The sequence below is a fragment of the Triticum dicoccoides genome, chromosome 1A (genome assembly GCF_002162155.2).
Source record: "Triticum dicoccoides isolate Atlit2015 ecotype Zavitan chromosome 1A, WEW_v2.0, whole genome shotgun sequence".
Taxonomy (NCBI): Eukaryota; Viridiplantae; Streptophyta; class Magnoliopsida; order Poales; family Poaceae; genus Triticum; species Triticum dicoccoides.
The window spans coordinates 132,184,840-132,197,810 of NC_041380.1; the positions used below are offsets into that span (position 1 = coordinate 132,184,840).

The 12,971-nt window shown below is 45.3% G+C and overlaps 1 pseudogene; it reads right to left on the bottom strand.

Annotated features, from left to right (window-relative positions):
* The window catches only part of LOC119366808, a 6,647-nt pseudogene extending 4,941 nt beyond the window's left edge, over positions 1–1,706 (bottom strand).
* Positions 1,707–12,971: the final 11,265 nt, after the last annotated feature.

Consider the following 12,971-nt stretch of genomic DNA (forward strand, 5'->3'; position numbering starts at 1 on the left):
TCCCCCTCCCCTCCTACAGTTCCTCCTCCTCCTCTCCTGCAGATTCTCCATCCTCTCCTGCAGATTCTCCATCCTCTCCTGCAGATTCTCCATCCTCTCCAGAACCATATGGGCTCTACAACCATCAGTTGCAAGGTGTGTATGGCTGTATGCCTAGTTGCCTAATGCCTACCAAATTCTACTTAATTCTGTTGCTTACAAGTCTCTAAGGCATCGCCTCGCCTTATGCCTTAGCGCTTAGGCAGTGAGGCGCCCCCCCAGCGCCTCGCCTCGCCTTACCGCCTTAAAAACATAGGCAATATATTAGAATCAGATTGGCATGGTCCCCAATAGGCACTTTCTTTATAGTCAATAGTCAATACACGAGTAATATTGTAACAGCATATACATACTAGTATTCACATTGTCACATGAGCGGATGAGCCATTCTCGAACCAAAAGGCCGGTGTCACATGAGCCATTCTCAAACCAAAAGGCAGGCGTGTCATGGTATATTGGAAAAAAGTTCTCCAAAATGGTATAAAGCTAAACAAGCACGAAGGGTGGCGCAGACATTAAACCACACAAACAGAAGGTAAAACGTTCAGGCAGAAGCCTGAGATCAGGAAAACGGAAGTCCTATCTAGCCAATAAACTTGTGCTGTCAGGTGGCCTTGCATGCAGCAAAAATATATATCTGATAATGGAAGGTTTGTGTGCTCTAATGTACATCAAAATAATTGATTTGAACTCTAAATATAAATCTTTGTTTCCATACAAATAGACAAGGCTAGATCTCACGGCCACAGCACAAATGCACAAGTCGGTCTTTTAGTTTTGGTAGTACCGGATAGCTATTTCCTTCCAGATTGGCAGGCAAGGTTATGATAACTGATTTAAGTTGTACCAAATGAACCAGCTAGACTGGACACCTACCCATCATCGCCGTATATTGACCACATAACTCCGTTGCAACTTGCTACTAAAATGTAAAAAGTTCAGTCATGTACACATCACAGCAAAACCAGCACTCGCAAATGCGCATTATTAGCATGTAATGCGAGGAATGAACTACAAGCCCACCGAAAGCGTGCATGCACCAGCCACAAAAGGAGAGCCATAGATCTCGCGGCATACTGCTCGCGCAATCACCGCACGAGGGAAATTAGTACAGGAAAACCGTGCAGAACCCTAGCATTTCCCCCCATTTAGCAGTTAGCACACATATAAAGCACATCAAAACCCTAATCCATCTCGTGGGACAACCAATGCAGATCGCGGGGGGGATTGGGCGGGAGAGCGACTGGCCGTCACCTTCGGCCGCAGACGGAGTTGCAGACGTAGTCGAGGACGCGTATGACGGTGCCGTCGCGGAGGCGGCCGGTCCTGACGAGGCTGTCAAGGGAGGGGACGAGGATCCCCTCCTGGGAGTGCACGCCGTCGGAGAGCAGGAAGCGGTACCGATCCGTGCCGCCCGCCGAGGCGGGGGCGCCCACCACCTGCAGCACCGGGCGCAGGCCTCGCGCCAGCCGCGACATCGCCGCCACCGCGCCGTGGGTCAGGTCCACCTCCATAGCGCCTCCCCCCATGTCGCCGCGGCGGTGGAGCGGAGCCCGAGAGAGAGTGGCCCTGGCTTCTGAAAGAAGGTTCAGGGAGAGGAGAGCGTTCACGGGTGCGAATGTGAGGGAGCGAGGCTGTGGAGGGGTTTGGAACTGCGGAGGGGAGGATGGGGACGGGCTTGGGGCAGTTATTGGTTGGGAGGGGGCGGTGGCGTACGAGGGAAGCCGCGGTTGTGTCACGAATTCCGAGGCGGGTCGTGCCGCGGGTGGGAGCAGACGCGTGTGTAGCGCTTTGCGAGTGAACTGTGGCGTGTCTGATCCCATGGGATGCCGTCTGGTTGCTCACAAGCAGGGCCGGGCGCAAAATCCGAGGCCCATGCGAAACTAAAAAATAAGGTCTTATTTCACAAAAAAGAACTAACAAGCAATTATAATGTATATATATATATATGATAAAAAATTATAATGTATATAATGTAATGTCTTGCATAACAATTGGACATATAAAAAGGTTATACCTATCCAACTCCAGTTTGTTAATTATTTGAACATCCTTATTTTGTAGTATTCTTTGAAATGAAATCTTCAATCATACCCTCCTAATCAATCTTCTCCAACACTTCACTCTTAAGTGCCATGCTATCGTAGCCAAATCATCGAGTCTTTGATGTGTCATAGTAATGCGCATATAGGACTTCAATAGCTTCAATTTAGAAAAACTTCTTTCTGCCGATGCAACTGTCACAGGAATGGTCAACAGAACTCTATATGCAATACTTGCATTGGAAAAACAATCATGCTGCTTTAAAAAATTCAGAATTTCAGTAGGTTCGATATTTTCTTTTGGCATGAAATTTTTGAAGAAACTTCAACTCAACAAATAGATCATTGGCATCAATATCAGATTGTTTATCCTTCATAAGGGTTGTCTCAAGATTAACACAAGAAGATTTCAAACTATCTTTATCCAATGAACACAATGTTTTAGAGGTAAATAAGAAACCAAATATTTTTTGGTAACCTAATATTCGGTCCTGTGATCTTTAACCGAGGAGGTAAGAACCAATATCTAATGAAGTAACGATCCCTGTCAATAATTAATTAGAAAATTGGGAATTAGGAATAGGAACCGAAGTTAATAAAAAAGAATGACTCACTAAGAACCTGAAAGCTAGAGTCGGTCGCCGATCAATCTGACGAGACGACGTCAATGAGTCTGAAATTTGAGAAAGGAGACAGGAAGGAAACGGCGGCAGCGGCCAACGGCCTGTCGCTTAGTCCGAATTCCGATTGATCTACGGACCGGGGAGTCAGGGACCGAGCCAGAGCCACCGAGGGACGAGGCGGGATGAGGAGTCGATGTCAAGGGCTCCAGGCGGCGTGGGAGGAGGGCTCCAGGCGGCAAGGGACGAGGCGTTCTTTTCCTGTGTAGGGTAGCCACGATCCCGATCCCTATAGGTTGTAGCAATGTAGTTTTTTTTCGGATAACGTAGCGATGGCCTCGTCGCGTGCAACCCTCCTAGCGATCGAGTAGGAGGAAGAGTTCAGGGATCGCGCTCGACGCTCGATGGCCTGGTCGCTATCGCTTAATTGGGCCTGGTCGCTCGATGCTCGGCCCAGTAACGTTAACTATTACTAGACCTGCATAAAAAATACGGGCCCCCCTAGAATTTTGGGCCCTGTGCGGGCCGCACCTTTTGCACCACTGTGGGCTCGGCCCTGCTCACAAGGTCCCGCATCATCGAACACAATGCAATGGTTCTTCTCAATGAGTTTGCTAGCATGGAACTGCCGGGGTGGGGGAAATCGCCGGACAATTCGGGAGGTTGTGGCCCTCTCAAAAGCCACTTCCCCAAGCTTTGTTTTCCTTAGCGAGACAAGGCAGGATGTTGTGAAGATGGAGAGGTTAAAGTGGAGAATCGGTTTGAAGGGTTTTGCATGTGTTGCTAGTGATGGTCGTAGTGGGGGCTTGGCCCTATACTGGGATGAAAGTTTGCAAGTTATAGTTCAAGACTCTTGTGCAAGATATATTGACGTTCAGTTTGTGGATATGGAAAATGATCAAACCTAGAGAGCCACCTTTGTTTATGGAGAACAACGCGTCGAGAACCGTCATCGTATGTGGGATCACATTGCTAATCTCAGGGCGATATCGACAGAGCCATGGATTGTGTGTGGAGACTTTAATGAGGCGATGTGGCAGCACGAACACTTTTCACGGATGACCTGTGTGGAAAGTCAGATAGCATTGTTCCGGGACTGTTTGATAGTGTGTGAACTTGAGGATTTGTGTTTCTCTGGTGCTCCATTCACGTACGACAATGGGCAGCAGGGCGACAGAAACGTTCGAGTTCGGTTAGACCAAGCGTGCGCGGATGAGAAGTGGAGGGGGCTGTTTCCGGACGCGCGGGTGGTGCACTTGGCTACCTCTTGTTCCGATCATAGCCCTATGCAAATTAAGCTGGGCAAGGATGTTACCAAGTGCTTTCGGCCCTTCCCGCGTTACGAGATAATGTGGGAAAGGGACCCGGTTTTGTCTGGGCTGGTTGCTAAACTATCATTCTTAAGAAGTTGCTCCTCACTACTTCCTATTCTCTTACCATGCACACTATCCACATCAGGGATGTGACACATCATCCTTCCACCCCCACTATCCTAATTATCTTTACATGCAGCACATCCATGTCACTGTAGTGCCATGTCATTGTTTTTTCTTTAGATTAACAGACGCCCAGGCTTCTCTTCCCGAAAGAACACGGCTGGTCGCCAAAGTAAATTAGCGATCGCTTCCTCTTCTTATTCCCTAACCGACGGGTTAGTCTAAGGGACACTCTTCCATGAACTGATTCTGTCCACTTCGTCTCGCAGGATAGAAAAGTCGTCATCGTGTCCTTGTCATATCTCCATCTTGACCTCCTGCGTTGTTCTCTGCCCACGCTGCCGGCGGCCTCACGATGCACTACGCCTCCCCCCTAACCTCCTCTTGCCGCCCCATGCGCCTTGCCGAGGGGTCAGTGGTTGCTGATGATCTATTGGCACGCCACGCCGTCGACCTACTGCTGCCCAGGACGGAGGGGTGGTCGTGTGGTCGCCTGCCGCAATCTGGATCCTGAGCGCGGCCGCGCTGCTCTCCTCCTCTAGAGTTTTTGATTTCTGTTCAAGTGACTCTGGTAAGTGGTGTGTATGATGATTCGTTTTGTAAGTACTAAAGAAGCAAATTGTTTACGACACCCGATACACCATTAGACTCTCATAAGGCTGTTGGGCATCCATTGTTTTTTACCAGGTAGCTGCTCAGTCCAAGATCTGCACGACTATTGGTTACTACTAAGTGTTTCCCCAGTTCTTTGTTTTAGCTACCTGACAAAGGGTACCTATCCAAGGAATGCATTGTCAGTCGAACATAAAAGTTCCACACCAGGTCATCTTACATCAGAGGAACACTTTATGTACAGACCATGTGAAACCAATGAGCTATGTAACTATGTAAAAGGTCTTCCATTTTCGACAAGGATTGCTAATTACTCTATATGAGATGATCACCTCCTTGATTTTCTTCAGAGCTATGGATCTGTAATGATTAGTTTATCCCATGATGTCTCTTTGCTTTGAGAAACATGAAATTCCATGCTCGCTAACCATGTATTGCCATACTTGCGCAACCCAGGAACTGATGAGATTAAAAGAGAAGTATGATGTTCAGTTGTATGGAAAGATTCGGTACATCTAGGACTATGGTCATGAGAAGATTGTTCCTACAAGAGCCCATTGTGGGAACTGATGAGATTAAAACAGAAATATGGTGTTCGGTTCTATAAAAAGATTCCATACATCCAAGATTACAGTCATGTGAAAATTGTCCCTAGAGGACTTATATAAAGCCCTACGATGGACCTCACATACTCCATATTGTCTATCATTTGACCTTTGTTTTGTTGCGACGTGTGGTATGCAGAAGATATTGAAAGTGGTTATTCAGGTGTTTAAACAAAGTGCTAGAAAATTAGGGCGGTGTAAATCCTTTTCTCTGATTTCGGAAGGAAGATATATTTGAACATATCATCATGAACACATGTTAGTTATGGAACATATCATCAGGAAAATATGTTAGCTATGGTATGTACTCAGTTCAAATTTCAACCCTTCTCGTATTTGTCTTTGCAAATGCCACTCATCTTTGTTTAATAAGTATCCTCATCTTTGTTTAATAAGTATCATCAGGAACACATGCTGCTTATGGAAAGCCTTGATGGGTTGTACATCTACATATCTTCCTCTGCTTAAGTATCTTTTGTTATGTATACCAATAAACTAATCCATGCTGACTGTTTTTTTGCTCAGGTGTTCTGCAATTTGCATATGCTGAATCAACTAAGTGTGATAAGCCATTTGCACTTATTGATTTTAAGTTGTTAAGGGTTTTATTATCTCATACTTCCTCCAATAATTCGAGCTAAAACCATGACACTTATTATGAATTGGAGGGAGTACATAATTAGCTGGCAATGCTCTTCGTCACCTTGCTCATGGGTCATAAGTAAATGTTTATATAATGTTTCTGTTGGCGTTTGTGTTTCAGTGAAAATATCCATGAAGTTTATTCAAGTGAGTAGTGATAGCCTCCATCTCATCCAACCTATGTCCTTGAGACGGTCCATTTTATTATATATATGAAGAACATGTAGCCTCCATCTCATCCGACCTAAGTTGAGCATTAGTACATTGCTTTAGTGTATGCTATATCCCGCTGCATTTTATTGAGTTTTCCAGTAACATAGTTATTGTAGGTAATACTTATTCAATCTATTTACTATGATGTGTAAGGGGCTAAGATTTCCCGCAGCAACACGTGGGGTATCATCCAGTACATGTAATACGAGGAAACCAAATGGAGAGTTAGGATCAGTCCGTGATGCTCTGAAAGATATGATGAATAGCTTGAGGTCTTGGAGTAAATAACACTTTGGACATGTCACCAAAGAGTTAGAAAAGTTGAGGAAAGAAATTTCTGAGTTACAGATGGGTAATGCGGATCATGCAAATATACGTCAAAAAATGAATCTTCTTGATGAGCTTCTTTACAGGGAAGACATGTTGTGGTTACAACGTTCACGTATTACATGGTTGAAAGAAGGGGAGCGGAATACTGCCTATTTGCATCGGCGGGCGGTCTGGCGCGCAAGAAGAAATTACATAGACAAACTTCGCAAGGATGATGGCACATGGTGCAGTGTGCTGTCATAAATGAAGAGGATGGCAACCTCCTATTTCAAGGAGGTGTATACTAAGGATCCAACCTTGAATCCTGATGTGGTCCTAAATTGCATAGAGCCAAAGATAACTGTTGATATGAATACAACTTTGTGTGCAGTGTTTTCAGAACAAGAAGTGTCGGATGCCTTGTTTCAAATTGGTCCTCTTAAGGCACCTGGCATGGACGGCTTCCCTGCTAGGTTCTATCAACGAAATTGGGCGGTTCTGAAGAAGGAGATTATTGCTGCCGTGTTGAATTTTTTTCGACTGGAGTCATGCCGGATGGAATAAATGATACTACTATCGTCCTAATTCCTAAGGTCCCTCACCCCAAGGAACTTAAGGATTTTAGGCCTATTAGTCTCTGCGATGTTGTTTATAAGATCATTTCGAAATGCTTGGTGAATCGCTTACGACTGTTCCTCACTGAGCTAATTTCTGAGAACCAAAGTGCCTTTATCCCGGGTCGGCTTATTTCGGATAATTCAATAATTTCTTTTGAATGCATCCACTACATCCAGTGCTTAAAACAAGGCCAGTCTGTTGCGTGTGCATATAAATTGGATCTATCAAAGGCGTATAATCGTGTGGATTGGGATTTTCTGGAGAGAGCTTTGGGAAAATGGGGCTTCTCTGTTGGTTGGATATCTTGGATCATGGCTTGTGTTAAATCTGTTAAATATTCAGTGAAGTTGGAAATTATTGGAGCCATTTAACCCTACAAGGGGCCTCCGCCAAGGTGACCCATTGTCTCCTTTTCTTTTTTTATTTGTTGCTGATGCACTTTCTGCTCTTATCAACAAGTCAAGTGCGGAGGAAGGTTTGAGGGGTATTACCATATGTCGTGGTGCCCCTGTAATATCACATCTGTTGTTTGCGGACGATACTATATGTTACTCTTTCAAGCTTCTACCCAACAAGCAAGGATTGTCAAAGGTTTGTTGAACACTTATGCATCGGCGACGTGTCAACTTATAAACCCGGCCAAGTGTTCCATCCTTTTTTCTGATAATTGTCTGGATGCGGTGGCGGAGGAGATGAAGAGTACGTTGGAAATTACGCAACAAGTGTTTGAACCAAAATATTTGGGATTACTGGTGCCAGAAGGAAAGATTCATAAATGCCATTTTGAAACCATTCAAGAAAGAATGAGGAAGAGGTTAGTTGATTGGAGTGAACAATATATTTCCTCTGGGAATAAAGAAACTTTGATTAAGTCGGTTGCTCAAGCAATACCCACCTATGTCATGAGTGTGTTCAGGCTACCAGCTTCTGTTTGTGACGATCTCACACGCTTGATGAGACAATACTGGTGGGGAGTTGAGAAAGGCAAGAAAAAGATGACGTGGCTAAGTTGGGACAAGATGAGACTCCCTAAGTCGAGAGGTGGTATGGGATTCTGGGATATGCGGGATTTTAACCAAGCATTGTTGGTTAAACAAGCTTGGCGTCTTTTGAACTCCCTGCTTAGTGTGTGTGCTCGCCTATTAAGAGCTAAATACTATCCAAATGGTAACCTGATGGATACAGTTTTTTCAGGCAACGCATCGTTTGTGTGGAAGGGTATTGAGTATGGCCTGGAGCTGGTTAAAAAGGTATCATTTGGTGGGTTGGTGACTGTTCGTTGATTAGAACTTGGAGTGATCCATGGATTCCTAGAGGCACGGATTTTTGACCTGTTACGCCGAAACGTAACTGTCGCTTCAACTGGGTTGCGGATTTTTTGGATCAGAATGGAGCTTGGAATACTCAAAGGTTATAGGAACATTTTTGGGAGATGGATATCCGGGAAATTGTTAAAATTCGAACATCACCAAGAAATAGACAAGACTTTTTTGCTTGGTTTCCTTAGAAAAGTGGCCAGTTTACTGTCAGAAGTGCTGGAATTTAGTCTATTTGGGCAGCCCAATAACTATTTCAGAAATTCCTAATAAATCCTAGATGCCCACTTAGCCCATTTGTGCAAGGCAAGGGATACTACTAAAGTTTAGTCCCACATTGCTAGTTTAGTGGGAGTTGGACCTCCTTATAAGGGAGGTTCTTTCCCACTTGTATGAGCATGAGAACAAGAGGGATATCCACGCGCGCTCCTCCTCCGCCGCCCACCTCGCCACGCCACGCCTCGTCATGATGCGCCGCGGGTTGCGGGAATGAGCCGAGCCGATATCTAAACTTTTGTCACGCACTACGGGTATACGAAAGGTCACATGGAAGCTAAAAAGATTTTTGTGAAAGTGGAGTTCGAATGCGAACGGTGCAGCCCTTCGGCTGCTGGCTGTTCGCTTCGCCTCCGTCTCTTCGTTTCGCCTTCCGTCGCTGCCCTCTCGCCTCCTTCTCTTGCGCCTATAAAAGGGAGGTCGCTCCTCCCAGAGAGATGCACCAGAACTTCTCCTTCCTCTCGCCACCGGTTCCAATCTCTGAGCTGCTGCTGTCTTCCTCATCCCGGCTTGCGGCGTGCACCGCAGGTCGGGACAGTAGGCCTCCGAAACCGTACTTCTTTGAGTCCTATACGGGAGAAGGGTGATAAGATTTTTGGGGAGCGCTCTGCGCGACTACTGACTGACTCATTCGTCACGGACGCCCCGGACTCCGATGACCACTTCCCCGACGACGACTTCTTCCCCGACGTCGACAACCTCCTCGACGACATGGCTGGCGAGGACACCGACCCCAAGTCCAGTGCTACTCCTGCTGCTGTCCCGTATGTGTTCTTCTTTCTGTTAGATATCCTTCCACAGTTTCTCGTACTAGTACTTGCCCTAAACATGTTAGGTTCTACTTCATACATGCAACTAGTTCTACTGTCTGCTATAGATATGGTAGGCTACGGTTCATATATGCAGAAGCTATTTACCTTCTCTCTGTCAGAACGCATGACTTGTTTTATCTCTACTGTATTAGTCATGCTTTATCTAGTATTTCTTTTAATAAAATCATTTGGTAAATTGCTCATATTTCCAACAAGAAGTGCATACCATCTTGCCTCGAACCTGGCCACCGAAGCTGAGCAAGGTGCGTCTAGCAGTAATCCGTCAGGGGACCGGCTGATTTGGCGGTGCCTATGGGTGTCCAGAGTACCAGAGAAAATGAAAATTATAGTATGGAAGGTGGCAACGGGTTCACTAGCTACTAATCAATGCAAGAAGTATAGACATTTGTCTGAACGAGATTTATGTTTGATATGTGGAAAAGATACTGAATCTAGTTTCCACACCTTGGTGACTTGTGACCATGCACGTAGGCTATGGGATTTGATGCGTGAGGTGTGGCCATTACCTAGCAACTCGTTGCTGGTTGAGTCTGGGCATGAATGTGTTTTGAATTTGCTAGAAAGTTGTGTTGAGCCGGTATGGGATATGTTAATTATACTCCTTTGGCGGATTTGGTCGGTTCACACGGACTTGGTACATGGTAAAGATGTTGCTCCACCGGAGGCTTCCGCTGAATTTCCTCAGAGCTATGTGAGATCATTACAACTGGTAAGAGTATTCAGTATAGACGAAATTATAAAAGGCAAAATGATAGTAGATGATGTTGGACTAGTGAAGGAAATGAAGAAGGTTGAGCCTGCTCTAAGATGGCCGCCACCACAGGCTGGACAGGTGGCCTTGTCAGTTGATGGGGCATTTTTGGCAGCAGATGGGACATCGGCGGCTAGTATGATTCTAAGAAGGCCTGACGGAAGTGTTATATTTGCTGCGCATAGGTTTTTATTCAATTGCAATGATGCTTTAGAGGCTGAAATTCATGCGTTAATGCAAGGCATGTCACTAGCATTACAACATACAGAAGGACCAGTGATTATACAATCGGATTCTTCTGAGGCACTTGCTACTTTGTCCCGAGAGGGTTTGGTACGATCAGCTTATGGCCATCTTGTCTCTGAAATCAAGCACCTCATGACTTTGAGAGTTTTCATTCCCATGAAAATTAAACGAGAACAGAATAGGGTAGCAGATCGATTGGCATCGTATAGTCGCACTGAGAGTTGCATTGCAGTATGGCTTCAATTAGGACCGCCATGTATTGACGAACTTCTGCCTCTCGATTGTAACCCTATGAGTATGGAATAAAATTACTTTCACCCGCAAAAAAATGGTTCTTCGCAGTGTTCGAACTCAACGGACCGATGCATCTATGTGGACAGGTCGCTTGGTCTGCGCGGACAAAAACACGACCCAATGCACTGACGTATAGAAATGGAGTGTCGGAGAGTTCCAGCTCCTTAGGCGTAACTGATCTACTAGTTGTATAAGCCCTACTGCGTGATTAGAGCAAGTACAATAAGGTAACATAAACAGATTATAAGAACTAAAATATTATACCTTTATTTAGTTGGAGGAAAGAGAAAATGAGAGACACAGAAGTGGACACTTGGTTAGTAGCCAGCTCTAACACGAACCCCAAGACGCTTTGTGAGGTTCTAAGGTGGGTTGACTACTAATAAAATAATACACACATAAAACTTATTATTGTACTGCTGAGTAAATAGGCAATTTTTGGACTAATTTAATCCATAAATAGATGACTAGCATGGCATTTTGACAGAATTAATGACATACTAATACTGATCTAAACAAGCACGTACTACGCAAACAGTAGACAGATCTACACATAATGCTAGTACTGCTAATACGGAAATAATCGGGAGAGGGACAAACGCGTTAGACCCTCCAGTAGGCCATGCAGAAGCCGCCGCGACGTCCTCGATGATCTTCTTGTCGGCCTCGAGCTTCTCAGCGGCGAGACAGTCGGCGTCAAACTGGGACATGGTGATGATGAAGGCGATGCAAATGTAGAGGAAGTAGTGGATCGGAGGCGAGCAGTCGCGTGGCCGCTTTCCAAAAACCTATTATGTGTAGGATTTTTTCGGCAAGTGGCTTTGCCGCTGCATTGAAAACAGATAAGTTTATCGGTACGTACTTCAAGAGTTGGTAGACTAAGACCACTTCATGGCTCACGGCTATGAACGTGTTCTGGGTCGCCGGTGTGCCCACGGGAACGATTGCTCCTGAACAGGAGAAGGTGTTCAGGGAGGCCACCATCGTATTTATCAGAGCAGTTGTTACTTCTTAGCGTGATCGAAGATAAATTGGTCGACGCATATTTACATGTGCGTGTCGCCAAGGACTTGTAGGAGGCGCTCGAATCTAAGTTCGGGGCCACTGATGTTGGGAGCGAAATGTATATTATAGAGCAGTTCCACGATTACTAGATGGTTGAAAATCGTCCTGTACTGGAGCAGGCTCATGAGATAATATGCATCGTTAAGGAGTTTGAGCTTCTAAAGTGCGATTTACCGAGGAAGTTTGTCGTGGGATGTATAATCGCTAAGCTCCCTAATTCGTGGAGAAACTTTGCTACCACTCCGAAATCAGAGGCGTGAGTTCTCAGTAGAGGACGTCATCGGCCATCTGAGTGTTGAGCAGAATTCGAGGGCAAAGGACTCACACGGAAAAGGGGTCGAAGGAACTTCTATCGCCAACATGGTGAATCAGAGGAACCATAACTCCCACAAGGCCAAGGGAAGGAACGGTGTCCAACAGAATACCGACTTTAAGAAGAAGGGTAAGAAGACCTTCAAGAAGAACAAGAAGATGAGGGCTACTTTACTTGTGGTTCGGTTAAACATTGGGCCAAGTAGTGCCCAAACAAGTTTAAGAAGTTAGGACAAGACTCCAAGTCTGTCAACATGATTATGGGCAACAATGAGAATGGTGCATCTGGGTATGGTAATTTACTGTTTTTTCAGTGTTTCAACCCACCGATTGGTGGGTGGACACAGGTGGAGGTGTTCATGTGTCTGCTGACATTTCATTGTTCACTTCTTGCTAGGTCACATGCCACGGGTCCGTATTGATGGGGAGTGGCGCGAGTGTTTCTGTTCATGGTGTTGGCATGGTCGATCTGAAGTTTACTTCGAAAAGGATCGTGCAGCTGAAGAACGTGCAGCATGTCCCCGCCATAAAAAAGAACCTCATTAGTGGCCCCCTTCTATGTAGAGAAGGGTTTAAGTTGGTCTTCGAGTCTAATAAATTAGTTGTTACTAAATATGGACTATTTCTTGGAAAAGATTATGAGAGCGGAGGGATGTTCCGCCTTTTCCTCGCAGATTTTTGTAATAAAGTCGTGAACCATATTCATTTGAATGTTAATGATTGTTTGGCATTCACATCTTTG